This window comes from Carcharodon carcharias, chromosome 6, assembly GCF_017639515.1.
Source record: "Carcharodon carcharias isolate sCarCar2 chromosome 6, sCarCar2.pri, whole genome shotgun sequence".
NCBI lineage: Eukaryota > Metazoa > Chordata > Chondrichthyes > Lamniformes > Lamnidae > Carcharodon > Carcharodon carcharias.
This window is the reverse complement of record NC_054472.1, coordinates 128127126-128154179: the sequence shown is the minus strand read 5'-3', so window position 1 is coordinate 128154179 and position 27054 is coordinate 128127126. Positions and strand designations below refer to the sequence as shown.

General features: G+C 46.1%; 1 protein-coding gene across 5 annotated transcripts in view; it reads right to left on the bottom strand.

Moving 5' to 3' along the window:
• Window positions 1-27054, bottom strand: part of LOC121279258 (RNA-binding Raly-like protein) — a 1065807-nt gene that overhangs the window by 1311 nt on the left and 1037442 nt on the right. The window lies entirely within an intron of this gene.

The window sequence follows — 27054 nt, the reverse complement described above, 5'->3', positions numbered from 1 at the left end:
GTCTAATTATTTTTTAATCCCTTGTCCAGACAGCTATCCATTTCCTTAGCAAATGATAAAACTAATGTCATGAAGCTATTAATGTGTATATTATTGGGAAATACTTTTCTTTTAAAATAAAGGTTTAGTCCATGGGTGTGTATTAATTGGATTAAAACCAGATAGTCCGGGGGCTTTGATGTGTACTAATTTTGAGATGTAGGAGGGGTAGAGAGCATTTGCATTTTTGAATAGAGCATTCAAGAAGTGGGGTGACATCTGGCAACTAGCTAGCAGAGACTAAGCAATATGTTTATATTACTAATAAAATTGATGCTATGAAAGGGGTTTTATTGTTAGAAGAGATGGAGTTCAAAGGAAAGCAGTTTTGCGTGTGCGGAACAGAGGCAATGTAAGGTCAAAGCAGTTGTAAGCCTCCAACTGTCTCCACAGGAACCAAAGTGAAAAGAACTTTGACCTTTTCAATTTGAATTCCTAAGGTGAAAATGCTTTACATGTGGCTGGTTAAGTCTATGGGTTGCTGTTGCCTTAATGGAGATCAGTTTGGGAATTTGTTAAAAGTTATGACAGTAGTAATTTGTAGCCATGTATATGTGTTTAATGTGTTGTAACTTAATAAAATATTTTATTTAGTTTAATATAAAACCTTTCAAGAACTGCTAGTCTGATTCCTGAATTTAGAGTTGCTTCTTAAACATACCACTTAAAAATATAGGTTATGACAGTTGTTTAAAGTTCCCCTCTGGGATTTTTTTAAAGAACTCAGCTTTACCATCTGCTGGGTTATAACACTAAGCATAAAAACCCTTCTTGTAGTTTTAAACACATACTTTATCATTTGAAATTGAATAATACTTTAATCTTCACGGTTGAACATTTGCGGTTTGAAGTTACACAGCCCCTATCTAAGCCGATGAGGGAAGAATTTGGGGCAGGACCCGTGCACACTGAGTCCATGCCCCTGTTTGCCCTATCAATCTCTGTGGATTTTAGGAGTAGAGGCATACTCACCAGCTCACAAATGGACAGCTGTGTTCTGATGCACATTTCTCTCATTTAGGCCCCAACCTATACTAGATGCAAGAGATACCTGTACATCCCTGATATCCAGTGTAGCTTAGCAACTGGGGGAATTTAAAGTTTAAAGTAAACTTCCAGCAAAACAATCGATTGCAGAGCAAAGTGACACAGTAAAATCACTCCGCCCACCTCAGGCTGGCACTCCTGAAGAAGAAAGGAGCAGGCAGCCTTCAGCTTAAAGCAAATATCTGTAATTACCAAACTGTCTGGTAATACAGAACTTGAGTATTGCTGAAAAAAACTTTTTTTTACGCTTTTCATCTTACACTTACCAGGATAATTAACAAGAAAAAAACCAATGCTAGGGGATTTGACATATTTATATTGTATGAGAAGAGAGTGCTGATTGGTTGGCAAGTGGACTCTGATTGGTAGAGGCATTGCCATGGAGAATGCACCAACTGATTGTGAATGTTAGTTAACTACCAAGCATTGTTTGAAATTTAAACCTGGCAGCTTGACTCTGATTGGTCAAGACATTGCCCTGGGGAATGAACCAATGAATGGCTGTCACTTACTTTGTTTAGCTGAAATTTGCAATGAACTATTCATCTGGAAGGGTGCACATATTCCTTGTCAGCATTTAATCTCAATTTAGATGTCATGCTGTTAATTTTCAATGAGCTTTAATTTCAGAGTTACTGCAAGGTAAATAATGTGAGAAGTAGGCTTCAGAAGGCAGAGCGACTGAGATGATTGGAGCGATACACACATCAGGATGTGGTTGAATGTGCCACTGTATTTGCCGTTTTCGTTCTAATTTGGCCACTGAGTTGCTTTTAACATTGAATCCAAGAATGTGGCACCACATTTCTGCTGCTCATCTTCCAGTCATACTTTCTTGGTTTCACTGACAAGCTTCCTCTTGTGAGTAGGGAGCTGTATCATCCTTGGACTATACTGTTCCTAGCATCACATCTGTGGAGGAATCACTAAAACAAAGTGCAGCCTTTGAGTGCGTACACTTCATTCTATCACTTCCTTGTGTTCTGCTCCCAATGCCGGAATTCATCAAATTCTGTGTTTGTAATATTCCGTTAAATACAGGAGTTGAAATTAACTCACGGGTTGTCATCACGCCTGCTCAACTTAATTGGTTGAGAGACTGTAAATAATATATTACACAGGAAGCATAGGAAACATAGGAAGAATAATAGGCTATTTAGCCCCTTCAGCCTATTCTGCCAGTCAGTGAGATCTATGACCTAACTCCATATACCGGCCTTTGCCAGATCCCTTAGTACCATTAGCTAACAAAAAACTATCAATTTAAAATCTAGCACCAATTACCTTTTACAGAATTACAAGAATTCCAGACTTCTACCAACCATTATGCATGGAAATATTCCTTAATTTCACACTTGTTAAAATGCAACCTAAAGGGCAGAATTTTGCCCTTGGTGGGCATGTGGGCCCCATTGGCTCGGCAGCGGGCAGACAGCCAACCCTTGCTACTGAACCGGGGCCCGCCGCCATTTTGAGTGGGCAGGCCTGTCCAGCGGCCTGCCCAACAGGAAGCGCTATGCACTTCCTGTGCGGGTGGTGGGAGGGAATCCCCAGCTGTCAAACTGCAATCTTTCATGCATGCACGCGAAAGAGCGCACTGCTCCCTGAGACAAAGTGCTATCTCAGGGAGATTACTGGCAGTCCAAAAAGCTTTAAAATTGAAAAATTAAAAAATTATTAACATGTCCCCTTCATGTGACAATGTCACATGAGATGGGACATGTTAATAAAAATGACATAAACTTTATTAAAGTTTTTAAAAACGGACATGAAACCTCATCCCGCCAACCTTAAGGTTGGACGGGCAGCTCTTTAACAATCTTAATTAGCCTGTCAATGGCCTTAATTGGTCATTGACAGGTTGGCAGGCGGACAGCTGATTTCACTGTCCGCCCGCCTTCCTAAAGATTTAAAGAGATCGGGATGACGTTGGGGGTTCCTCCCAACATCATCCCGCGTCATTTTCCTGTCAACAAGCGGGCCCTGCCCCCAAATCGCTGACGGGAAAATTCAGGCCAAAGTTTCAGCCAAATCAGCCAGTGAAGATTTATTTCGATTTCTACTCAGGAATAACAGTAGCTGCAGAAATCAGTACGGTGTTGTACCAACATCATATTCACATCAGAACAGAGGGCATAGTGGAAACAGGTTTACTGTTGATTTTCCAAGCACTTGTTGCAGGTTAGCATTGCCTACTAGTGCGCTAGTTCCAATTGCTCTGTTTAAGTAATTCCGTGTACTTTTCATTAGATTTTTTGAAGTTCAGATAATTAGGAAGATGATCTTGTCAGTAATAACACCACTCACAAGGTGATTTAGAAAAGCTATAAGTGCAGTCAGATGTAAAATAATAGCAGTAATGCGTATTCATAGCTACAAAGATTGTTATGAATGCATCATTCATCCAATTTATACATTTTAATGGGGCAAAAATTGCTGGAGTGGTGCATTTTGCAGCAAGCGCTGTGATTTGGAATTTTTCCTTCATCCTATTATTTTTGCTCAGTAAATTGCTAGAATTGATAATAGCGAGTTGAGGTTAACAGGGCATTTGGGATCTTTTAAATTTCATTGGACTCAACATTCAAAGGTAGAGAAAGAACAGGGCAAGCAATGGAGAATAGGGTGAAGTAGAGGCAAGTTATATACAGAAAGGGAAATAAAGAGGGAATGAAAGATTGGACTTATGAATCAGGAGAAAAAAGAGTGGGGGAAAGTATAAGCTTTATTTTTAAAATTTAAATTTCCGAATTATCTAGGATAAATTTAACAACTGCAGGAACCAAACATTATCTGGGTGACCACTTTGCAGAACACCTGCAGTCTGTCCGCAAGAAAGACCCAAACCTCTCTGTCGCCTGCTATTTTAACACTCCACCCTGCTCTCTTGCCCACCTGTCTGTCCTTGGCTTGCTGCATTGTTCCAGTGAAGCCCAACGCAAACTGTAGGAACAGCACCTCATCTTCTGACTAGGCACTTTACAGACTGAATATTGAATTCAACAACTTTAGATCTTGAACTTCCTCCTCCATCCCCACCCCCTTTCCGTTTCTTCCCCCTTCATTTTGTTTTTTCCAATAATTTATATAGATTTTTCTTTTCCCACCTATTTCCATTATTTTTAAATCTTGTATGCCCTGCTAGTCTTTCCACCCCACCCCCACTAGAGCTGTACCTTGAGTGCCCTGCCATCCATTCTTAATTAGCACATTCATTTAGATAATATCACCACCTTCAACACCTCTTTGTTCCTTTGTCTGTGGCATCTTTTAATTATCTGCTCCTATCACTGCTTGCTTGTCCCTACAACCACACCATCTCCCCCCCAACTTCTCTCCCCCCACCTCCCCCCACCTTAAACTAGCTTATATTTCACCCCTCTCCTAATATTCACTCAGTTCCGTTGAAGGATCATGAGGACTCAAAACGTCAACTCTTTTCTTCTCCGCCGATGCTGCCAGACCTGCTGAGTTTTTCCAGGTAATTCTGTTTTTGTTTTGGATTTCCAGCATCCGCAGTTTTTTGTTTTTATGCCACATTTCCTTGTTCCCTTTCTAGGCTCCTGAAGGTGTTTCATTTTAGAGTCATAAATCATGTCACTAACATGGTCCTTTTGTCAAGAAATCACAGTTCTAAATATCAGCCATGTCATTTCTATTTACGGCACAAGTCTAACAATTTTTAAAAAACCGTTGGGAGTTTGACAGCGAGTTCCCATTGTTGTGATGTTAACACAGAGTGGGGAAAACTGGTCAGCAAATTGTGATGGTACTATGGATAATCTTTTCTCACCACAAATTGCTGTTTTTAAAAAATCATTAATAATGGCAGGCACCATGAACACACTATTATTTTTCCAGCAACCTTTGGCAATATAACTGTGGGAATATGTCAACAGCAGCATGGCTAGAGGGAAAGAGCGCAGGCAGGATAAAAGATGTGATAGAGATGGCCCCAGACCAGGAGAAGCGGGAGCTAGGTGAGAGTGGGGCAAGGGCAGAGCAGAATAAAAGATGTGGTGATGAAGCAAGCTTGTGAGTGGAAGATTGGACTAAGAATCAGGGAAGAAAGAGAAAGGGAAAGTATAAAGTTTGTTTTTAAAATTTAAATTTCGGAAATATCTAGGATCAATTTAACAACTGCTATAATGAGATGCCACAGTTTCATTGTTCCCTTTCTACACTCCTGAAGTTAAGTTTCATTTCAGAGCCACAAATCATGGGCAGGATATTTAGGTTGGTGAGCAGGGGTGAGGCCCACTCGCCGACGTGTAAAATGATGCGGCATGACGTCAGGCGGAACTCCTGACGTCACCCCACGTCATTTCAATTTTCAGGTTGGCGGGGTCGCAGCCGAATCAGCTGTGCACCTGCTGACCTGTCAATGGCCTATTGAGGCCATTGACAAAGTCATTAGCCTCATTAATGGACCTGCCTGTCCAACCTTAGGGTTGGCAGGCAAGCTAGGAGCCCTGATGGGCTTCAGAAAAAGCATGACACCTCATCCATGGATGGGGTAAGGTTTCATGAGGGTTTTAAAAATTTAATAGATGTATGATTTAAAGTGGTGGACATCTCATCTGACAGTCAGGGAAATTTTGATTTTGCACCTTCATTGTTTTCAAATTTGGCGCCGATCTCCCTGAGGCAGCACTTAGCCTCAGGGAGGTGAGTGCGTTCTTTCATGCGCATGTGCAGAAGACTGCACTCTCAGTTGAGGGAATCCCCCCCCACCCGCACAGGGAGCGCGTTGCTCTTCCTGGCAGGCATCACGCTGGGTGGGCCTTAATTAGCCAGCCCATGTAAAATGGCAGTGCACCCTGAGTCGCGTCTGCCTGCGCCCTCTCCTGCACTTTCTGCCTGACGGAGGAAAAATTCTTCTCTATGTCATAAACATGGCCTCTGTGTCAAGAAATCACAGAGAGAGATTGAAATAGTGACATCAGAGTGAGGTTAGAGTCAGAGCATAGAGGAAGGAACAGCAAAACTGAAGGGAACTGAGGTAGGTAAAATGGATAAATATCGAGATAAGAATCTAAGATCTGAAACTAGAATAATTAAATCGTGTTTTAAATCTTAAGTTTGTTTTAAAGTCTTATTTTTATTTATGACAAATTTAGTTAATACTACAATAAATAGGGGCATAGCAGGGCACCTCTCTTCCATTTGATGCAAATCCTGCTCCATATGGGAACATTATGGGCAGCATTTTCCTGTTGATGTGCAGGGGTGGGCCCCACACATCTGTGCATAAAATGATATGCGGTGATGTCGGGCGAGTGTCCCAACGTCACTGCGTGCCATCGCAATATTTCGTTGGGCGGGCGTGTGATGATCTCCGATACGTGCCCGCTATTAATTAACGGGTCACTTAGGGCCCTTGACTTACCAATCGACATTGATTTTTCGGTGCCTGTGCAATCTTCGGGTCAGCGCACAGGTGCAACGGGCAGGTGGGTAGAACACATTTGCATAAACGTCACCCACAGGCGGGATAAGAGGACTCAGTGGGGTCGTGAGTATTGATTTTTCCAAGTTCTTGAAACTTGCCTGTGTGATCTGCATACTTCAAAACGCATACCAGCTGCTTTGTCTGGACTCTTAACCTTCAGGTCAGCACTCTGCAGTGAGTAATCTTTTCTGGGCCTGCAGGTTTCAGGAAGCCTACCCTTAGCCTGGGAATGGAAGCAGAATTGTCCACTCCTCTGAGGAGGAAGGGAGGGCTAGAAGGTGGGGGAGGCCAGGAATGTACATTCAGCCTCCAGGGAGCCACTTGGGACAGGTGCAGACACAAAGGGCACAGGGCCAAGAGGTGGACCAAGGTGGAAGGGGCCACTATCCTGCTGCCAGGTGGCGAAGCAGCTACCTCAATATATCTGAGGTGCAGCGCCAAATGAGGCTGTCTCTCAAGAGAGACAGTCAACTATATCTGTTAGATGATTGGGCCTGAGATCTCTGTTAATTGTGTGGGTGGACACCCCATGCCAGTGGCTCTGAAGGTCACAGCTGCTCTCAACTTCTATGCCTCTGGCTCCTTCCAGAGCTTGGTGGGTGATCTTTGCGATGCCTCCCAATCAGCGTCCACACTTATGTCAAGCAGGTTACAGACGCTCTGTTCAGCCATGCATTGACCTTCATCCACTTCTGTTGGGACCAGGCAAGCCACACAGAGTGAGCCAGAGGCTTCGCGGCAATTGCTGGCGTCCAGGGTGCAATAGACTGCACACACGTGGCCATCAAGGCGCCAGCAGGTGAGCCCAATGCCTTCGTCAACTGGAAGGGCTTCCACTCCATGAACGTGCAGATAGTGTGTGATCATAGGATGCTGATCCTGCAGGTCCCATGATGCCTACATCCTCAGTAACTCCCAGGTGCCAAGGCTCTTCAGTGCTCCAGCCCGGCTTGATGGATGGCTGCTGGTGACAAGAGCTATCCCCTCAAAAGGTGGCTCATGACGCCTCTCTGCCATCCAAGAACAGAAGCTGATTAGCGGTACAATAGGAGCCACGCCTCCACAAGGGCTGTGGTGGAGAGAACCATCGGTCTTCTCAAGATGTGCTTCCGATGACTGGACCGCTCAGGGGGCGCACTCCAGTAGCCCTCAGATCATGTGTCAGTGATAGTGGTTGCATGCTGTGCTCTCCACAATCTTGCGCTGGAAAGGGGGGACGCAGTGGATGATGAAGACATCGATGCAGTGGCTGCGGCTGCACATGTTGAGTCCAGCAGTGAGTCCGAGCATGAGCCTGCACAGGGAAATGCTGGCCCACTGAGGTGCTGGTATCTGCGCTGGTGCCTGCCTCGCAGAGATAGTGTGACACTGGTGAGACTTCAGGCCCCTCAGGTGTGAGAGGAGGCCTATTCTGCTCCTCCTCCTGGCCCTGTTCCAATGATGCTGAAAGAAAGAACAAGGACTGTGGATCAGTTAACATGGAGACAATGTCAATGTGCATCCCTGTCCCCCGGATCATTACGTGCTCATCCTTCCACAAGCAATGGTCAAGCCATGATGCAAAATTAAATCACTTAACATTCAGCACTGCCACGGCTGTTGGGAGAACAATGCTGACCTCACTGCTGGGCATAAATACCTGCATGTGGCACCCCAGCCTCACTGACACCAGTGGATCATGGCGCATGGCGCCTCCCCAAATCCAGGGCCTCCTGCTCGAACTGGCTAAGATTAGCGATCTGCACCTGGCCACCGCCAGTCCTTGCAAGCTCTGCCGCGTTATGAGCAATCTTTTCCTGAAAATGAGAGACAAGCATTGATTAGTGCAAATTGTACAGGGACTCTCTTCGCGCACGGCCCACCCCAACCAGAGTGGAACATTGCAGGGTTCCAGTGCCTCCTCACCCTACTGCTGCCGAACACTCACACAAAGATGCTAGGCCCACCCCCCACCCCCCCACCCCCTCCTTGGACACATGCTGCCCACATCACATGAGGCACCACACGGTATATCCTTCCATAGCAAGGAGGAGCAAGCACATGGAATGCGGGGTGCAGCAGATAGTTCATTGCCACACCACCTTGAAGCTCCCTCACAGCATGTCATCACCCTGACTTGGACACATGCTGCACAGCGTCTAGTGCAGCTCCTCCAGGTTGCCCCCAAAACAGTAATGTGGGACTCAGTGTAACACATGCTGTGGGGGCAAAACATATCTCTTCACCACCCTCTCAGGGTGAGCGCAGCATGGGCAGTATCTGCTGGCCCACCCAGCAAAGGACACATGCCGTCAGTGATTCAATGCAGTCACTACACTCAGACTTGGCAGGGGCAGCAGGGGGGAAAGCCGACCTGCTGCATTAAATGACCAATGCCAACATGGTACTCACCCTGCCAGAGCGCAAATCGTTGAAGTACTTACGACACTGGATTCAGGTGGGCCGCACCAAGTCACGGGAGCTCACCACCTCCACCACCTCCTCCCAGGCATGTTTCGTCATGTCGGGGGACCTCCTCCTCCCATCCTGGGGAATCAGCACCTCCTGCCGTGCTGCCACCTCCTTGAGGAGGGCAGCAAGGCAGTCGTCTGATAAATGAGGGGCACACTGGGCCCCTGCCCTACCCTCTGGCCTGGTCTGCCCCAAAGGGCAACCCTCCGGCTTGGCCTGCCGTGATGGCCTACCCTCCGGACTTGCATGAACTTCAATGCCCCTCTACACAGCCCTTTGCCCAGCATTGTGAGCAGCCTTTCCAAGGCTGCCTGGGCTTTCCTTAATACAGGCCGCTGGGTCACCATTGGACCTGGCAGCTTGAACGTGTCTGCCACCGCCCACCCGCTCCCGCTGTGCACGGGACTCATGAAGTACGCTAGCTTGGTCTTAATTGGTCTGCCCGCGTAAAATGGCAGCACGGACCCGATTGCCAGCAGTGATTCGGTCTGCGCCCACTTTGCCCTCCTGCCAACCAGAAAATTCAGCCCTATGACATTCCTCATGTCCTGAAGAACAAAATGTGCAATAAGTGCCATCAGTTGAAAGAAATAGAGCTCTGGATTTTGGGCCTGGGAGGGCAGCTGGAGTCACTGCAGTACATCCATGAGTCTGAAAGTTTAATTGATAGCACATTTCTGGTTGTGGCCACCACACGGTTTAAGGGTGAGCAGGCACAGAGAAATTGATCACCATTAAACAGTCAAGCCAGAGCAGGTGGGTAACGCAGGAGTCCTGTGAGCGTCTCTCCCTCGCCAACCTGCATTTAATTCTGAATACTGGTGGGGGTAATTGTTCCTTTGGGGAGTGCAGCCAGACCCAAGTCCATGGCACCACCGGGAGCTCAGATGTACAGGGGGAAAGATTTGGAACATAATAGTGAGAAAGTATTATATAGTTAGTGGAACAGACAGGTTTTTTTGGCTGCTGCACACATGATTCCAGGATGGTATGTTGCTTCATATTGTCAGGGTCACTGAGAGGCTGCAGAGAGCTCTGAAGAAGGAGAGTGAACAGCCGGAAGTTGCGGTCCAGATCAATACCAACAGCATAGGTAGAGTGAGAGGTGAAGCTCTGTAGGTAGATTTTAGGGAGCTAGGAAGGAGACTAAGAAGTAATAATCTCCAGATTATTGGAGGTGAGGTGAGAGTGGCTACCCATCAAGGCAGCATTTGACCTAGTGTGGCATCAAGGAGCCCTAGCAAAATTGAAATCAATGGGAATTGTGTGAAAACTATCCACTAGTTAGGGTCTTACTTAGCATAATGGAAGATGGTTGTAGTTGTCGGGGGTCAACCACCTCAATCCCAGGACATCACTGCAGGAGTTCCTCAGGGTAGTGTCGTAGGCCCAACCATCTTCAGCTGCTTCATCAATGATCTCCCCTCCATCATTAGGTCAGAAGTGGGGATGTTCACTAATTGCACAGTGTTCAGTAACATTCACTGCTCCTTAGATACTGAAGCAGTCCATGTCTACATGCAGCAAGAGCTGGATAATATTCAGGCTTGAGCTGATAAATGGCAACCCAGAAGGAAAAAACAGTTTAGACCAGTACTCTTATTTCCCAGTTATTATTGGTGTTCCATTGTTAGGTTGTACAAGACTAGTTTGGACCATTATTTTTATTTCCCAGTTTTTACTGTATTCTCGTTCTGGGAAGTAACATTTGTGCCACACAAGTTCCAGACAATGACTATCTCCAACATGAGAGAATCTAACCAGTATTCCTTGACGTTCAACGGCATTGCCATCGCTGAATCCCCCACTATCAACATCCTGGGGGTTACCATTGAATTGAAACTTAACTGGAGCTACCATGTAAATAATGTGGCTACAAAAACAGGCCAGTGGCTTGGAACTCTGAGGGAAGTAACTCACTTCCTGACTCCCCAAAATCTGTCCAGCATCTACAAGGCACAAATCAGGAATGTGATGGAATACTCCCCACTTGCCTGGATGAGAATGGCTTCAACAACACCCAAAAAGACTGACACCATCCAAGACAAAGGAACCCAATTTATTGGCACCCCATCCATCACCTTAAAATCCCATCCCTCCACCACTGGTACATAGTGGCAGCAGTGTGTACCACATAGAAGATGCAATGCAGCAATTTGCCAAGGCTCCTTCAACAGCACCTTCCAAACCCATGACCACCTAGAAGGACAAGAGCAGCAGACACAGGGGAACACCACTACCTGCAAGTTCCCCTTCAAGTCATACACCATCTTGACTTGTAACTATATCGCTGTTCCTTCACTAATGCTGGGTCAAAATCCTGGATTGACTTTCCTAACAGCACCTTGAATGTACCTCCACCATGTGGACTGCAGCGTTTCAAGAAGCAACTGATCTGACAGACAAAGGACTGCTTAGGCCTGTTATCTCTGCCAAGGACATGTCTCTAGTACAGTTTCTGCACAAGACATTCCTAAGCCTGATAAGGTGGGTTTCATGAGCCAAATCCAAATCAAGTGTCTTGCAATAAAGATTAACAGGCTGTAAGCAACAAATTGACTTTGTGGGCTTCGGACAGGAATAGGAGGGGTCTGTCTACCTTGGGTATATCTCCCTTGCTAAATGGACAATTGAATAAGTGATTGGCATGAGACACCAGCACCCTGGAAGTAAGTTATATAAATGGACAATTGGGAGGGAAGAAAGACTTTTGGATGGAAAAGAGTTTTTTGGGATGGATCCATGCTGACTCTCGCCTCACACCCTGATTAGCTCAAGAAGAAAAAGAGCCACCGCCAGCAATGGAGCAATGGAGACCAGCATCACTCTATTTCATTTGTCCGTCTATCCGCACTGGGACTAGTAAATCATTCTAATCTATTACAGATTGCATGCCTTTTCTGTTTATTTAACTCATGTACTTATTCAAACTATTCCTTAGTAATCTGCTTTAAAATAACCTATGACTCCTGGACCAAAACTTACTGCAGTAAAATAATTATGTGGATCAGTGTGCAACACTGATTTAATGCCAGTGTCGCCGTTTTTGAATGCCAAGCTCCAACCAACATCTTGTCTCAACCTCATGTGGCTAAACATGACATTAAACAGAATATATGACCATTTACTAATTTTATTTAAAGGGTTTATGTGATAGCACAGCAATAAAAACCACCAGGAGATGCACATATGCAGATGGCCTGGCTTCAGACTGCACTATTTTGGTTTGAGCAAAGTCAGTCTGGGCTGGCTGGGTGACAGGCAACAGGAAAGGCACTGGTAGAGAGTCAGAGATAGGAGTAGGAATGCTATCATCCTGAGGGAGGACAATGGGGCTGTGATCCATCAAGCCATTAACACTCTCCCAGGGTGGCCCATCAGTAATCCCTATAATCTGTTAAAAGGACAGATTGTTGCGATGCCCTTGGTAACCACACCTTCCCGCACTATCCTGAGCCAGTACGGCAGCAGTCTGAAGTCTGCACTGTAGCACTGTGATGGAAGCTGCTCATGTTTTTCATTAAGATCAGCTGCAGTGCCAGATTGTTTCATAGTTTGCCATTGTGAGATTTGAACTCTTGATCTTGGGGTTACAAACCCAGTACCATAACCACTTGGCTAGTTAGGCCAAGCCCATAAAGTTACATTGTTTCATAGTTTGCCATTGTGAGATTTGAACTCTTGATACTCTTTCGAGTACAAACCTGTTTCCATCTGTTTCAGATGAAGTTACATGTTTCACAGTTTGCCATTGTGAGATTTGAACTCTTGATACTCTTTCGAGTACAAACCTGTTTCCATCTGTTTCAGATGAAGTTACATGTTTCACAGTTTGCCATTGTGAGATTTGAACTCTTGATCTTGGGGTTACAAACCCAGTACCATAACCACTTGGCTATTTAGGCCAAGCCTGGAAGCTGCTCATGCTGCAATCGAAGCCCTGGTATTGGCAATTGGACACAGGTGTGCTAATGAAGGTGACCACCTGTTTCACGTTGGTAAGCATGGATTCCAAGCTCTGCACAAAGCCCTGTGCCAAATGGGTGCGAGGCTTGCAAAAGTGTGAAGTGTTGAGGGTAAGGTGTATGAATGGAAGGGTTGAGTACTGATTGATAGAGGCTGTTGGTAGGTGGGTGATGAGGTTAATGGTGCAATTGGTAAGATAGGCCATTTGAAGATGACTCATCTTGACAATCTGTGTCCCTGTCAGATTGTAAAACTTTTTCCTGAACAGTATCCATGTTCCTGGAGGAACAATCCTGGCATTGACATTCATAGCTACTTCATCTCACTGCCTCCTGGGCATATGTCTGAAGGATCTCTCGTACCTCCCTACCACACCCTCCCCCCACCCCATGGATACAGGATGTTTCTCCTTTTCCCCATGTCTTCCACCAAGACTTGCAGTGCATTATTAGAAAACCCTGTTACACTCGCTCGCACATTCAACTATTGCACAAAGGATCACAACATAGCTTCATGTCCAAATGGTTCCCACTACTTCTTGCAGCCGCAATGTGCCTCTCCTTTAAGAGGTGTCGGTTGCCTTTAAGTGGTGCCAGCCTCTCATGATATTGATGAGTTCGGCCAATGAGCAGCACAGGTAAGTGTTGGCTGCATGCAGCAGACATTTAAAATTCAGAATTTAACCTGTTGACTGCATCTCAATAAACACGCACAGACTAATCGCGTATCTCAAGCTTGTTTTCTAAGGCTATCCAATTTAATCCCCATTGTGTGGGAGAAATAGCCAAATTCTTATTTTTTGATAACATTTTATGAAGCTATTTGCCTCTTTGCAGCCCCAAAAACCACAAGCATGCTGACATTAAATATAAATGGCGATGATGGAACTGCGCCCAGGGATATTAATTCAATGAAGTGAAATGATGAATCGTGTCAATGAATGGCAGATGAATTTAGTGACTAATAGTGCAAAGAAATGCAAACCATATGTGTATTTCAGAGTAGGATTACTAAAGTCACAAATCAGGTATCTAAACCCAGTGTGCAATCTTCACCTGCATTGGAAATCTTTAAAGTCATTATTGCTGTTATTGTGAATCTTATATAGCATGTAATACCAGTTAATTGCATTTTCGATCAGAACTTTCCTGGACAAGTTTCATATAATCATGTTTCTGAAAATTATTCATGGCATATTGTTTTGTATCATAGCTTGACAAATTAAAACACAGGGCTGATTTTTGCCTTTGTTTTCAAAATTGATAGGTAGCACAAGGGAAGTTGAAGCGCAGAACTTACTGCACATTCCAGCTGATGTCCGGATCACTCGAATTTTGGCTGGGGCTGTCAAGTGGGTGGTAAAGATGCCCACTGATGTGGGAACTTTAAAGCCAATAGAAATAGGAGTTGTATGTTTTCAACCCGTACATAATGGAAACAGTCATATGGACATCCACTCAGTTTTATCTTGTAAAAAAAACATGGCGGGAGGATTGGGTTCAGTTGGAAAGGCCAGAGGGGGTATTGAGCACCAGTGTGGGAGGAGGGGGCAGACATTGTGAGGGAGACACAATCAAGAGAGGGGATCTATGAGGGAGGCACATCACTATTCCCACCTGAGTTTCAAGGCCCTCCATCCATCACCTCCTCCCACTGGCCTCCAAATTACATGGGTGGCAAGGGTCCTGCAAATGGGGCCAAAAGCTGGGAGGGTTGGGGCGTGTTGCGGTGGGGGATGGGGGGTGGTGCGTTGTGGTGGGGTAGGGGGTGGAAGATGTGCTTAAACACACGGGCGGTTAAACCATTGGATGCAGGGCTCATCTTATGAAGAAAGATTGAACAGGTTGGGCCTATACCCATTGGAGTTCAGAAGAATGATGAGGTGATCCTATTGAAATATGTAAGATCCTGATGCTACATGATAGAATGGATACTGGGAGGATGCTCCCCTTGTGGGAAACACTAGAACGAGGGGACACAGTTTAATAGTAAGAGTCTCACTTTTAAGATGGAAAATGAGGGGAAATGCTTTTCTCTCAGAGGGTCATTAGTCTTTTTCCCAGAAGGCAGTGGAGGCCGGGTCATTGAATTTATTCAAAGTTGAGTTAAATAAGATAGATTTTTGATAGTCAAGGAGTCAATGGTTATGGAGGGGGCAGACTGGAAAGTGGAGTTGAGGCCACAATTAGATCAACCATGATCTTATCGCATGGTGGAGCAGGCTTGGAGGGCTGAATGGCCTACTTCTGCTCCTAAATCCAATGTAACACCTTTCAGCGATGAACTGGACTTGGAGCCACATCTTGTTGGATGCTACCAGGGCATCCCTATGAAGGATGGTCCTCTGACCCCAAGAGCTACTGGTCAATCAGAGAACAGGCAGCTCAGCAGCATCACTGGGAGCAGTGGCCTCTGCTGGGGTTGTACCTGGAGGAAGAGGGCCCATTGTGACCCTGTGCCCTTACAGCAAAGCCAGTTTGGTCTGGGGTCAGTCAGGCAGGCCCTGGTGGGGGGACAGGGGTTTGCTGAGAGCAGGATACGCTGTTGCCATGGGGATGGTCATTGCCGCTGGGGGGTGGGAGCAACACCGTCTGCGGGCGAAAGTGTGCCCTGAAAGAAGGGCTCCGAGGAGGTCACCAGTGTTTTCTCAAATGGCAAAGACACATCACCCCCTGCCACTAGTTAAGTGTGGAGGTGGGACCTTGGTATTAATTGGCATCTTGAGTGGCTCAATGTGCTCCAGCTGGGGCATCAGCGACCCTTCGTGCTGCTGGCAAGATGGTGTAAGACTTAGCAACCTTATTACCTCCCAGCCAGTCTCTAAAAAGCCGATAAAATCCAGCCCACTGTCTCTCATGGAGGCAGTGAATATGGGATTCTATTTGTCATATGAGATTCTGTACAAGGGATACATTGAAGAAAATAATCCCACAGAATGTTTGTAGCTAATCATTCATTACAAAAGGCAAGGGAGGGAAAAGGGTTGACCTTGCTGGCTCGAAACAAATTCTGACGAGAAAGGAAATCTCTAAAATTAAATTGGGATGAAGATTAGCAGCTGGCTGATTTGTTTTACAAAAGAAATACATGTATCAAAAATTGTTAGTGATATTAGAGAAGGGGCATCTCACAATGTAATGCTTTGTACAGAATATGGATTTATGGATATGGATTCGACTTAATTTGTTTTGAAATTTTGGATGTGCACACCAACTCTAATTTTTATTTAGATAGAGAGAAGAAAATTTTTAACAGTTTTTATTAACAGATTTTAATTAAGTGCAAGTACTGGATATTAACCGGAAATTCACTTAGGCCACCTATACATAGACACAGATTGAAACACAGGCCAGGATTTTCATTGGTTGGGTGGGCTTGGCAGGAGCGGGCGGGATAGTCATGGAGCTCGGCACCGCGATTTCATGTAAGCGGGCCAACTAAGGCCTGCCCAGCGTGGATCACAAGCAGTAGCGCTGAGCGCTACCTGTGCGGGCGGGGGGAGAAGAGAGAACCGGGTTCAGCGCTCGTTTGGGCATGCACGTAAAAGAGTGTTTCAATCTCTCTGAGGCACAGAGCTGCCTCAGGGAGATTGAAGCACTTTTCAAAAAAAAAATGAAAACATTAAAAATTTAATGAACCATGTCCCCTCATGTGACTGTGTGGATGAGGTTTCCTAAAAAACGCAAAGGCTGCTTGGCCTATTTGCCTGCCCACCAACTAAAAGGTTGGACGGGCAGCTTAAAATTAAGGTTAAGTGCCCAGTTAATGGCCTTAATAAGCCTTTCAATTATTGGCGGGCGTACAGCCGATTCCACCCGATGTCATCGTGCGTCATTTTATGCTCCAGCTTGTCCGGCCCACCTCTGCACGCCGAATGTAAAATTCTGCCCTCTGATTCCTGGGTTTGGAGGTGTATACTTGTTATGTATAACTCTGTAAATAAATATATGTGTGTAAAGTTTGGCTCCAGATCTATCCTTCACCAACTAGCTATCTGGAATAGAACGTCACGCAACCCAAACTCATCCATTTTTGGGGGGTTAAAATCCCCCATTTGTCTCAGTTGATTGTTAGGCTGTTGAATTATAACAGCTTACAAAAATCGAAGCATGTTATTTAGTTAATACATCCTTTGTCAAAAATCTGATTTGTTTAAAAACTATTAGTTCCTGGGATGTAAGCAATGCCAACAAGGCAGTAATTTGCCCAACCTTTATTGTCCTGATTAAGAGTTAACCATACAGTTTGGACTGAAATCACATGTAGGTCAGACTGGGTAAGGATGGCAGGTCCACTTCTCTGAAGGACACTAGTAAACCAGTTAGGCTCTTACAACAATTTGGCAGATTCTGCAGTGATTTTTCTGGTGCCAACCCACAAATAAATCTGGTTGTTAATAAATCAAGTTGTTTGCTTGTTGAAAGGGCTCAGGTGCAATTCTGGTTTCTTTTCCTGCCTAACTGGTTTATTCGTCATTTGATTTTTTTGAAATAAAAACTTCTACTAATATATTTGAAAAACAAATCCATTAGAATTTTCTACCTGCCGATCGCCTCCCCCGATTGGCTCCACGCCACCATTTTACATGGGTGGGCCAATTAAGGCCTGTCCAGCGTGAAGTGTGGCTCCTGAGGACAGTGGGAGTGGGCGGGCGGTGGGGCGGGGTGCAATGACCAGTGGGTCCAATAGCGACCTGGTGGCCTGTTTAAATGAAGCGCTGGCAGCCTTGCAAAGGCTGATCATCATGGCCAGTAGAAGGGCTCATCAGAGCGCTGCTGGAGGGCAGGCCAGGGTGGAGGGTAGGACAGTAGGGCAGTGTGCCCCTCAGTTTTCTGCTGAGTGCCTAGCTGCCCTCATGGAGGAGGTGGCAGCAAGGTGGGAGGTCCTTGTTCTGAGGGATGGGAGGGGGAGGTCCCCCCACCTGACCAAATGTGCCTGGGAGGGGGTGGCAGAGATAGTCAGCTCACATGATGTGGTGCGACGCATTTGGATCCAGTGCTGCAAGTGATTCAACGACCTCTTGTGCTTGGGAAGGGTGAGTACCATGTTGGCAGAGGTCACTTAATACAGCCTTTCTCCCCAAGGCCCCCCTCCAACTCTGAGTACAGTAACGCTATTGAATCCTTCACTGCATGTTTCCCTCGCTGGGTGGGCCAGCAGATATTGCCCATGCCTAGTTCACCCTGAGAGGGTTGTGCTGAGTTGGGTTCTGCACCCGCAGCATGTGTTAGACTGACACCCAGAGTTACTGTTTTGGGGGCAACCTCAAGGATCTGCTCCTAGGCACAGCGCTGGAGTGGTGAAACATGTCAAAGTCAGGGTGCTAACATGCTGGGAGGGGAGCTTCCAGGTAGCGGGGCACCTATCCATCTGCTGGTCTTAGTGTTCCACGTGCTTGTGCCTCCTTGCTTAGCAAGGTTAGACTGTGTGGTGCCAATTGTGATGGAGGCAGCATGTGAGGGGTCAGCCCTGGCTTCTTTGCGTGAGTGTGCAGCAGCTGCGGGGTGACGAAGCACTGGAGTCCTGCAATGTCCCACTCTGGCTGGGTTGGCAGGGATGAAATGGGAATCCAGGTGCAGACTGGACTAATCAATGCTCCTCTCTACTTTTCAGGAGAAGACTGCACACAATGCCGCTGAGCAGATGCGGACTGGTGGAGGCCAGGCCCAGTTGGCCATCATGACTAGATACGAGCAGGAGGCGATGGATCAAGCAGGTTACAGACGCTCTGTTCAGGCGTGCATTGACTTTCATCCGCTACCGCTAGGATGAGGCCAGCCAGACAGAGCAAGCCAGAGGCTTCGCAGCGATTGCTGGCTTCCCCCGCGTCCAGGGTGCAATAGACTGTATATATGCGGCCATCAAGGCGCAAGCAGATGAGCCTGGTGCCTTCATTAATAGGAAGGGCTTCCACTCCATGAAAGTGCAGATTGTGTGTGACCACAGAATGCTGATAATGATGTAATTGCATCAGATTTAAACTTTCAAGCTGGGTGAACAGCAATGTTTTTTGTAAACTGCGTGGTAGTACAGCAACTTCAAAGTCCCCATTCAATCCACGTATAAATCAGCTCCTTTAATCCGCAGCCAATCAAAAAAGATTTAAAGGGGCCTTGCACTTAAATAAAATCACCTGTGCATTCCAAACAAAAATTAGAGGATACATTAGTGAACAGTAGTTGCATGTTGTTGTCTAACTATAATCTTCTTCAAAAAATACTAGAGTTGCATTTTAAATTGTTCATGACTTGTTTACTGGACCTCGCCCGGTATTTCTGTCTTAAAAGTCTTTTGTCCAAACAGACAGCTTCATAGTTGAATTTTGCTGCATTGGATCTGACAGTTAATTTTTAATTGGGCAGCCTCTTCAAGAGCGAATATATTTATTTAGTTGAAGAGCAATGAGAATGTAGAATTAACTACCTCATGGGAATAGCTGAGGTGAGTTGCATAGACACAGTTGAGGGGAAAATAGATAAGCATGAGGGAGAAAAAGAATAGCATAAACGTCAGCTTGGACCAGTTGAGCCAAATGGTCTTTTTCTGTGGTACAAATTCTATGCTATCTCAGTGTAAGTAAAACTCCATAGAATGTCCTTTCTTTAAAGGGTTTTGAATTAATGTAAATAATAGCAGAGAGCCCCTAAGCTGTTTTCCAATTTCACAATAGTTGATGGATACTATGATACTGTGTAAGAGAGAGGCATGCTGCAGGAATTATATAGGACACATTCATCTCAGAGATGAGACTGACACTCTGCTTTCAGGGAATTAGATTTAATAAGTGAATCCTTTGTGACCTATGTGAGAAAAGATTTAGTATTTGAAGCTCATGTAATTTAAATTCGCTAGATGCCGGTGAAAGCTTTTCTATAATAGTAATGTCTCTAAGAATTTGTCTGGTGCAACCATAACTAGGATCCAGGGCTGCATTTGCTGTTTGCTTCAAATTTTCTACATATGCAAATAACTTTTTGCTTTCATTTTCAAACTTTGGAGGTAATTGAGACTTAGCTTTGGCAGACGGAAAATTCCAGAAATCACACTTGACTTTGAACTTGTGTTAGCCACGCCAATACGTTCTGCTATGAAAGACATGGGGCGTAACTTTATGCCAGTGGAATTATGCTCCCACCAAAGTGGATGGAGTTTAGAATAGCTCAACGCAGTTTACAGCCCCGTCATCCCTATAAAATTCCAGCCATGAATTACAAAGTACTAACAATAATCGTGGCCTGTATTTTCAGCATGGCGTGCGAGCGCGATTGGCGGGCCTGGAAGCAGATGTGGAGTCTGTTCCTGCCCGTGATTGGCTGTCGAATGTAATTTGAGGCTGGCTGGCCAATTAGCTGCCCGCCAGTGTGAAACGTGCGCGGAGACAGGCTCAGCGCTGCCAGCAGGGGAGGGAAGAGGGCAGGTGCAGGGAACAGGGAGGTGTGGGTGGGGGTTTTAAATGCAAATGCAACTCCCTGCAGGAAGACTGTGATTAGCGCCTCAGGGTGCTGGTTTGCATTGTCAATGTGTTTGGACTCCCTTAAATAATTGAACTGCTGCTCTACTGTGCAAGATGGCATCAATGCCCACCTCAGGGGAGATGGTGATGTAGTGGCATTGCCATTGGATTGGTAATCCAGAGACCCAGTGTAATCCTCTGGTTCAAATCCCCACCGCAGCAGATGGTGGAATTTGAATTTAATAAAAAAAAGGTCTGGAAATAAAAGTCTAAGATGACCACAAAACCATTGCTAATTGCCATAAAAACTCATCAGGTCCTGGTAGGGAAGGATACCTGCCATCCTTACCTGGTCTGATTCCAGGCCCACAGCAATGTGGTTCACTCTGAAATGCCCTCTGAACAGGGAAATTAGGGATGGGCAATAAATGCTGCCTAGCCAGTGAATCCCACATGCCAGGAAGAAATAATAAAAAAAAGTGCCAGGCGTGACGGGAATGCCCGGATCAAGTGGCCACCCCACCCAACCCTGTTTCTCTGATGCGTGCCTGAGGGTCTTACTAGAGGAGGTAAATGACCACCATCATATCTCGCTGCCAAGGGACAGCAATAGGATGGCAAGAAGGCCTGGAAGGAGGTAACGGCTCTCAGTGGCCATGACATTGTATGCTGAATCTGGATCCAGTGCTGCAAAAGATTCAATGACCTTTTATGCTCTGCTGGGTGAGGTCTGATTCCAGTTAGAACCTTGGGTAGACTTCTTTTTGGGTGGCAGCACTTGTTGGTGCTCAGGGGTGTGAAATGCAGGGCACAATGTGGCACATAATCATGAGCCTTGATAGACCATGACTGGTATGTATCTAAGGGTGATGTGCAACAACGTGACAGGCAACTGCGTCTTCACAGCTGCAATGTTCCGGCATGCTAGGAGGAACTAATGGCAACACTTTTCCTCTTACAGGAAAAGAGGAGTCACAATTCGCTGGAGCGAGGGTGGACTGGTGGGGGGATCCAAACCTGTTTAGCGTCAATCAGGCGGAGAAGCAGGCTTTGGAAACGGCCTGCGAGTGCAAAACCAGGTCCACATGTCGCGGAGAGGCAGGGGTATTGGTTGAGAGTAAGAGTCGAATGGAAAGGGAAGTGATTGGTGTCTTGTATCGGAGATGTGGGGCTGTGGTTGTAAGACTGACATGTGAAATGTAATTATTTCCATTGCTCATCCATTTGAAAGTATTTGCCTAGCCAGATGTCAAATGTAATGAGAAAGCAGACTGTGTGCAGTCTTCGTGTTGATGTTCGATGCTGACATTTTTGCTTCCTCCCTCAGATGCTGCATCATCACAACCCCAAAGGGACCCTGAGGACCCCTCCCCTTTGACCCTGAGGAGGAACATCTACCATATGCAGCCGTGTCACATTCTCCTTCTGAACCATCCACCAGCACAGATACAGGCATGTTGGTGGGCATATGCATCTTGGATTGGGTGCTACCGCACAGTAGTAAAGTACTTGCTTGAGATGCTGGTAGAGGCAGAGGGCTGCTGGCAGTCAGAGGAGTCCTGGAGCTCAGGACGACGCTGAGTCCGAGACAGATGATGAGCCGGTGGAGTCGTCCATCAAGTGGCAGATGCTGGATGTCCAGTGGGAAGAGTGGGAAGATCTGGCAGAGGTCCCTGCGGGTCTGCATGCCATGGTCTCTGTCTTGGGGGAGTCCATGTGGAGCATGAGCATTGTATTGGTCCATTACTCAGAATACACAGCTTCCTCCATGACTACCCTTATGGAGAGGCAGCTCCAGAAACTCAATTAAGGTTTTCTGGGGTTGCGTTCAGACCCGTAAACCCACACACTGGCAGTGACCTCAGCAGGTAAGAATGAAGATGCGTGAGAGACGGAGGTGGTATCTAGTGGCCTTGCTAGCTGTCCATCCATCGATGGTGAGCAGGGAGATTCAAACCAACCTCATGTTGGCGGACGAGCTGCAGCTCGCATCTGGGGGGCTCCTCTCAGGGCGATGTGGATGATGGCAGCAGTTCCTCCACCCATCTGCTAGTGACCATCACATCTGATGAGACTGCGACGATTGAGGAATGCCCAGCCATGACGCTGGACTCTCCCACCCAGATGGAGCCCGCACAGGCTCCGGTGACCAGAGGACAGCCACCAAGGTCATTAAGGTCGATGGGGCAAGAGTCAGCAGGCTGCCTCCAATCCAGCTGTCAGCGAGCTGGGGGCACCAAGACGTAGCACTTGCAAATGGAAGCTTAAGTCATTATGATCACAAAAGGGGTTGTCACAGGTGGTTTATGTTTCCTTCTCACGTGTGCACTGTTTCATTTGTATATGAGGCTTCATTATAAAAATGTCTTATTATGTGCAATGGTGTTAGTATGCTTCATGCAAATGCTAGGGAAGACACCTGGGAGTTGTGTGTAACACAGAGGAAGGGTTGCAAAGTTTATTTCAAAAGTCGGACCTTGACTTAAGGGTGACATGATTGCCTTATCATGAGAGATCAGTATGGTAGCGTACCCCTTACCATCACCTTGAATCCTTGGTTTGGATGTCTAGCTGAAAGTCCTTTAGATCAAGGCCTCCCATAAGGATCCTCACATTGGGATCCTGTTCCTCACCCTGGGGCTCCTCAGTCTTCTCCTCAGACCCAGCACTTGAGTCGTCCTCTGCGGCCTGTTGAGCAGGATTGCTGTCATCATCCTCCAATGGTTCCCCCATTGACAGAACCAGATTATGCAGTGCACAGCAAACACCAACAATAAGGGAAATACACTCTGGAGGATGTTGCCATGATCCCCCTGAGCAGTCCAGGCAGCGGAATCTCATCTTGATTAGGCCTATGGTTGGCTCAATTACTTGTGGAGGCATGACTTTGATTATAGCCCTCCTCGGCTTCTGTCCATGGATGAATCAGTGGACCTTTTCAGCAGATAGCCTTTATCCCCCCAGGAGTCAACCATCCAAGCAAGATAGAGTGACAAATAGCCTTGGCACCTGGAAGTGATGGAGGATGTAGGCATCATGGCAGCTTTTTGGATACCTGGCACAAACCTGCAATATCTTACTCTTGTGGTCACACACAATCTGGATGTTTAGAGAGTGGAACCCCTTTCTATTGATGAAGACACCCGGCTCCCCTGCTGGCATCTTTATGGCCACATGTGTGCAATCTATGTCTCCTTGGATGCGGGAGAACCCAGAAATTGAGTGAAGCCTCTGGCTTGTTCAGCCTGGCTGGCTTCCGTAAATTAATGAAGGTACTAGGCCATCTGAACAGAGCGGCAGTGACCAGCTTGATGCAGCTGTGGGCAGTAGATTGGGAAACACCACATAGATCTCCCACTGACCCTTGGAAAGAATCAGAGGTGAAAAAGTTCAGGGCCACTGGCATAGGGTAGGCACCTACACATTTGGAGGCATCTCTGGACCAATCATTTGGCATATAGAGTTGACTGTCTCCCTGGGAGGTGGAGCCTTCATCGGCACTGAATCTCAGACATGTCCAGGTAGCAGAAGCACTGCTTGTACACTCTGCTTGCTGGATAATGGTGGCTTCTCTGGACCTTTCTGCCTTGTACTTCCTGCTGGCCCTGTACCCCTTCTGGTTGCACCTGTCAATGCACGGGTCTCATTCTGGGACACTGCCTGTGGGCAACTGGCCTCCTCTCCCTTCTGGCCCTCTCTTCCTCTTCTGAGGAGGTCCCTCCAGCAGAGTAGACAATCCCCATTTCTGTGCTGATGTTTCCACAGGTTTCTGCACTGAAGGGGCACATTGGCTGAAGGTCTCTGCAAATGCTAACAAAGCAGAGTTCTCCAGAACAACACAAAAACACCAGAAACCCAATAAACCAGCTCCAAACCACTCATAGGCAAACTTATAACTACTCACCTTTGCATCTGCCTGTCAGCCTTTTTTCCCGCCCTGGACGTAGAATCCATGAAAAATGTGAAGGCCGCCTGGCCGAATGGCCCGTGCGCCAAGCGTAAAAGTGCATGAGCCACATAAAATCACAGCTAATTACCATTTAAAATCACCTTAATTAACCCTTTGGCTGTTGGCCAGCACATGTGAAAGGCAGAAGCACGCCTGCTGATCGAAATATCGCGAGGCAGTGCAATGACGTTGGGATGCCTTCCTGACCTCATTGCGCCCCATTTCACGAATGATCAGGACAACCGCATGCCCACACACGAGCGTAAAATTCTGGCCCATGTTTTTTTTCTTGAAGAATTGCCATTCCTGTTGTCAGGCATTTCAGAACTGAATTATATTTTGAAGGCCCCCAAAGCTGATTTTTTTGAAAACTCATTTTAGGAATAAGTAACAACTATTTTCTACTCTATATGCTTTTGTACATAGAATTATTGAAGGCAAACAAGCATTCCGCCAGCAAATTATATACTTCAAATGATTTGAAAAGTCAATTCATGTTTAAGTCTTCCAAGGTCCTGCATACACACCAAATAAATAGTTTAATAGAATTTACTCAATTACTTATCAACACACAACAAAAATGTTGAGTAGCAATCAGAAAGTGGCCTTGAGGTGTTGCAGAATTACAGGGATCTTTGTTATGATCATCTATATTTAATAGGAAAGCTTAGCAATGTGTTGAGGGTCACTTCAATTGTTCAGAACAGAACAATTCAGCATACATTTAATTTAACTGGGGTTTTGTTGTTTCACCTTGTGAATTGACAGTATGGTACTTAAGCAATTCACTTTTGCACTCTCAAGGCTGATTGATGCACAATCCACGAGCACACTTGTGATGGAGCTTGTTCAGCCTAACACAATACACTAGGCAAAAGACTAGAACTAGAGAACTGGGGCATCTCAGCTATCACGCAAACGTGTTCTAGTCCTCACTCAATATTCACCTGCACACTTTCAGAAACAATTGCTGGATAAAAATCCGTATTCAATATTCTTCAACCAGGGACAACAAATCCAAATGCATTCCCCTGACCCTCTCTCCAGCTGAGTTTGGGTAACTAAGCACAGACTAGGGATTGAACCTACTTTCCTGGTCTGCATAGTTCAGTCATTCACAGGATAAAATCACTAAGTCACCGGCCAGAATTTTGACCTTGATGGGCGGGCAGGTCCCACTGGCTCGGTGGCTGGCGGGCAGCTGAACTCCGCCGCTGAAACGGGGCTGGCTGCCATTTTATGTGGGCGGGCTAATTAAGGCTCGCCCAGTGGCCTGCCCGACAGGAAGTACTGTGCGCTTCCTTTGCGGAGGGGGGAGGGATTCCCCATCTGTCAAAGTGCGCTCTTTAGCGCATGCGTGCGAAAGAGCGCACTGCTCCCTGAGACTAACTGCTGTCTCAGGGAGAGCGTGAATGTTTAAAAAACTTTAAAAATAGAGAAAGAAAAACATTATTAACATGTCCCCCTCATGTGACACTGTCCGATGTTAATAAATATGAATGAAGCTTTAATAAACTTTTTAAAAACTGAGATGAAACCTCATCCCACCTGTGGTTGAGATTTTATCTTTTCTCAGAAGCCCGCTGGGGTTCCTGGCCTGCCCGCCAGTTGGACGGGCAAGTCTTTCAATGAGCTTAATGATCCTGTCAATGGCTTCATTGCTGATTTCGCTGTCTGCTCACCTTCCTAAAAATGTAAATAGACCAGGATGATGTTGGGTGTTCCTCCCGGCGTCATCCCGCATCATTTTCCCCTCGGCGAGTGGGCCCCACCCCCAAATCGCCGATGGGAAAATTCTGGCCACTGTTTTCCAATCTGGCAATTTTGACCAGAGGTTGCAAGGAAGGGAGAGAGTTAAGAAGAAAACATTTTTTCAAACAAGAAATGTAACAAATAAACAAACTGCTGAAAGCTGAAACAGAAAATGTAGATTTACAGACCAAGTTGATCAGCATCAGAAAGAGAAAGAGAGGTTAAGTTTTCATGTGCAGTTCTTCGTTAGAACTGATAGCTCTGGGGCCAGATTTTCCCATAGAAGACAGGACATGATGAGCTGGATTCTGCGTCGCAAACCCACCTCCATTGCAAATCCGGTACTGGCCACGATTTTCCCAGGTTGGGTCCTTAATGAGGTAAGAGATGGGTCTGCTGTTTGATTAAGCTGCCAGGATGCGAGAATTGAAGAATGTCTGAAGTAGGTGGAATAAAGGGCCCACTTTGGCCACCAGTAATGTGCCTGAATTACCCTGCTTGTTTTTAAGTGCTGCCTATAGGTTAGACTTAATCCTCTCTCTGCTCTCCCCCACTTTGTATGATCCTTTGCAAACTGGCCTCGCATAAAGAGCACAAAATCAGTTGTTAAAAACTTTGAAGGGTCCATTGCTTTCATAAAGTAAATTAAAGCCTTCACTTTACTGTGCAGAGCCCTTTTACGGATGCAGTCAGTGGTGACACTTAGCATTCTCTCTTTGCTCCTGCCTGTGTGTGCAGACTATAATGTGCAGCTACTGGAGGTGTCAGCAAAAGTGGGGCAACTGAGCACACCAGCCACTTTGAGGGGCCTCTCTCCAAATGACACTGAATAAAACAGCCTCTCCCAATAGCCCCATGTGATCAACTTAGAGATGTGAGGTTGCTAGATGAACAATGGCTTGCGTACTCTTGATGTCACAACATCCCATGGGAGTGAGGAGGTTA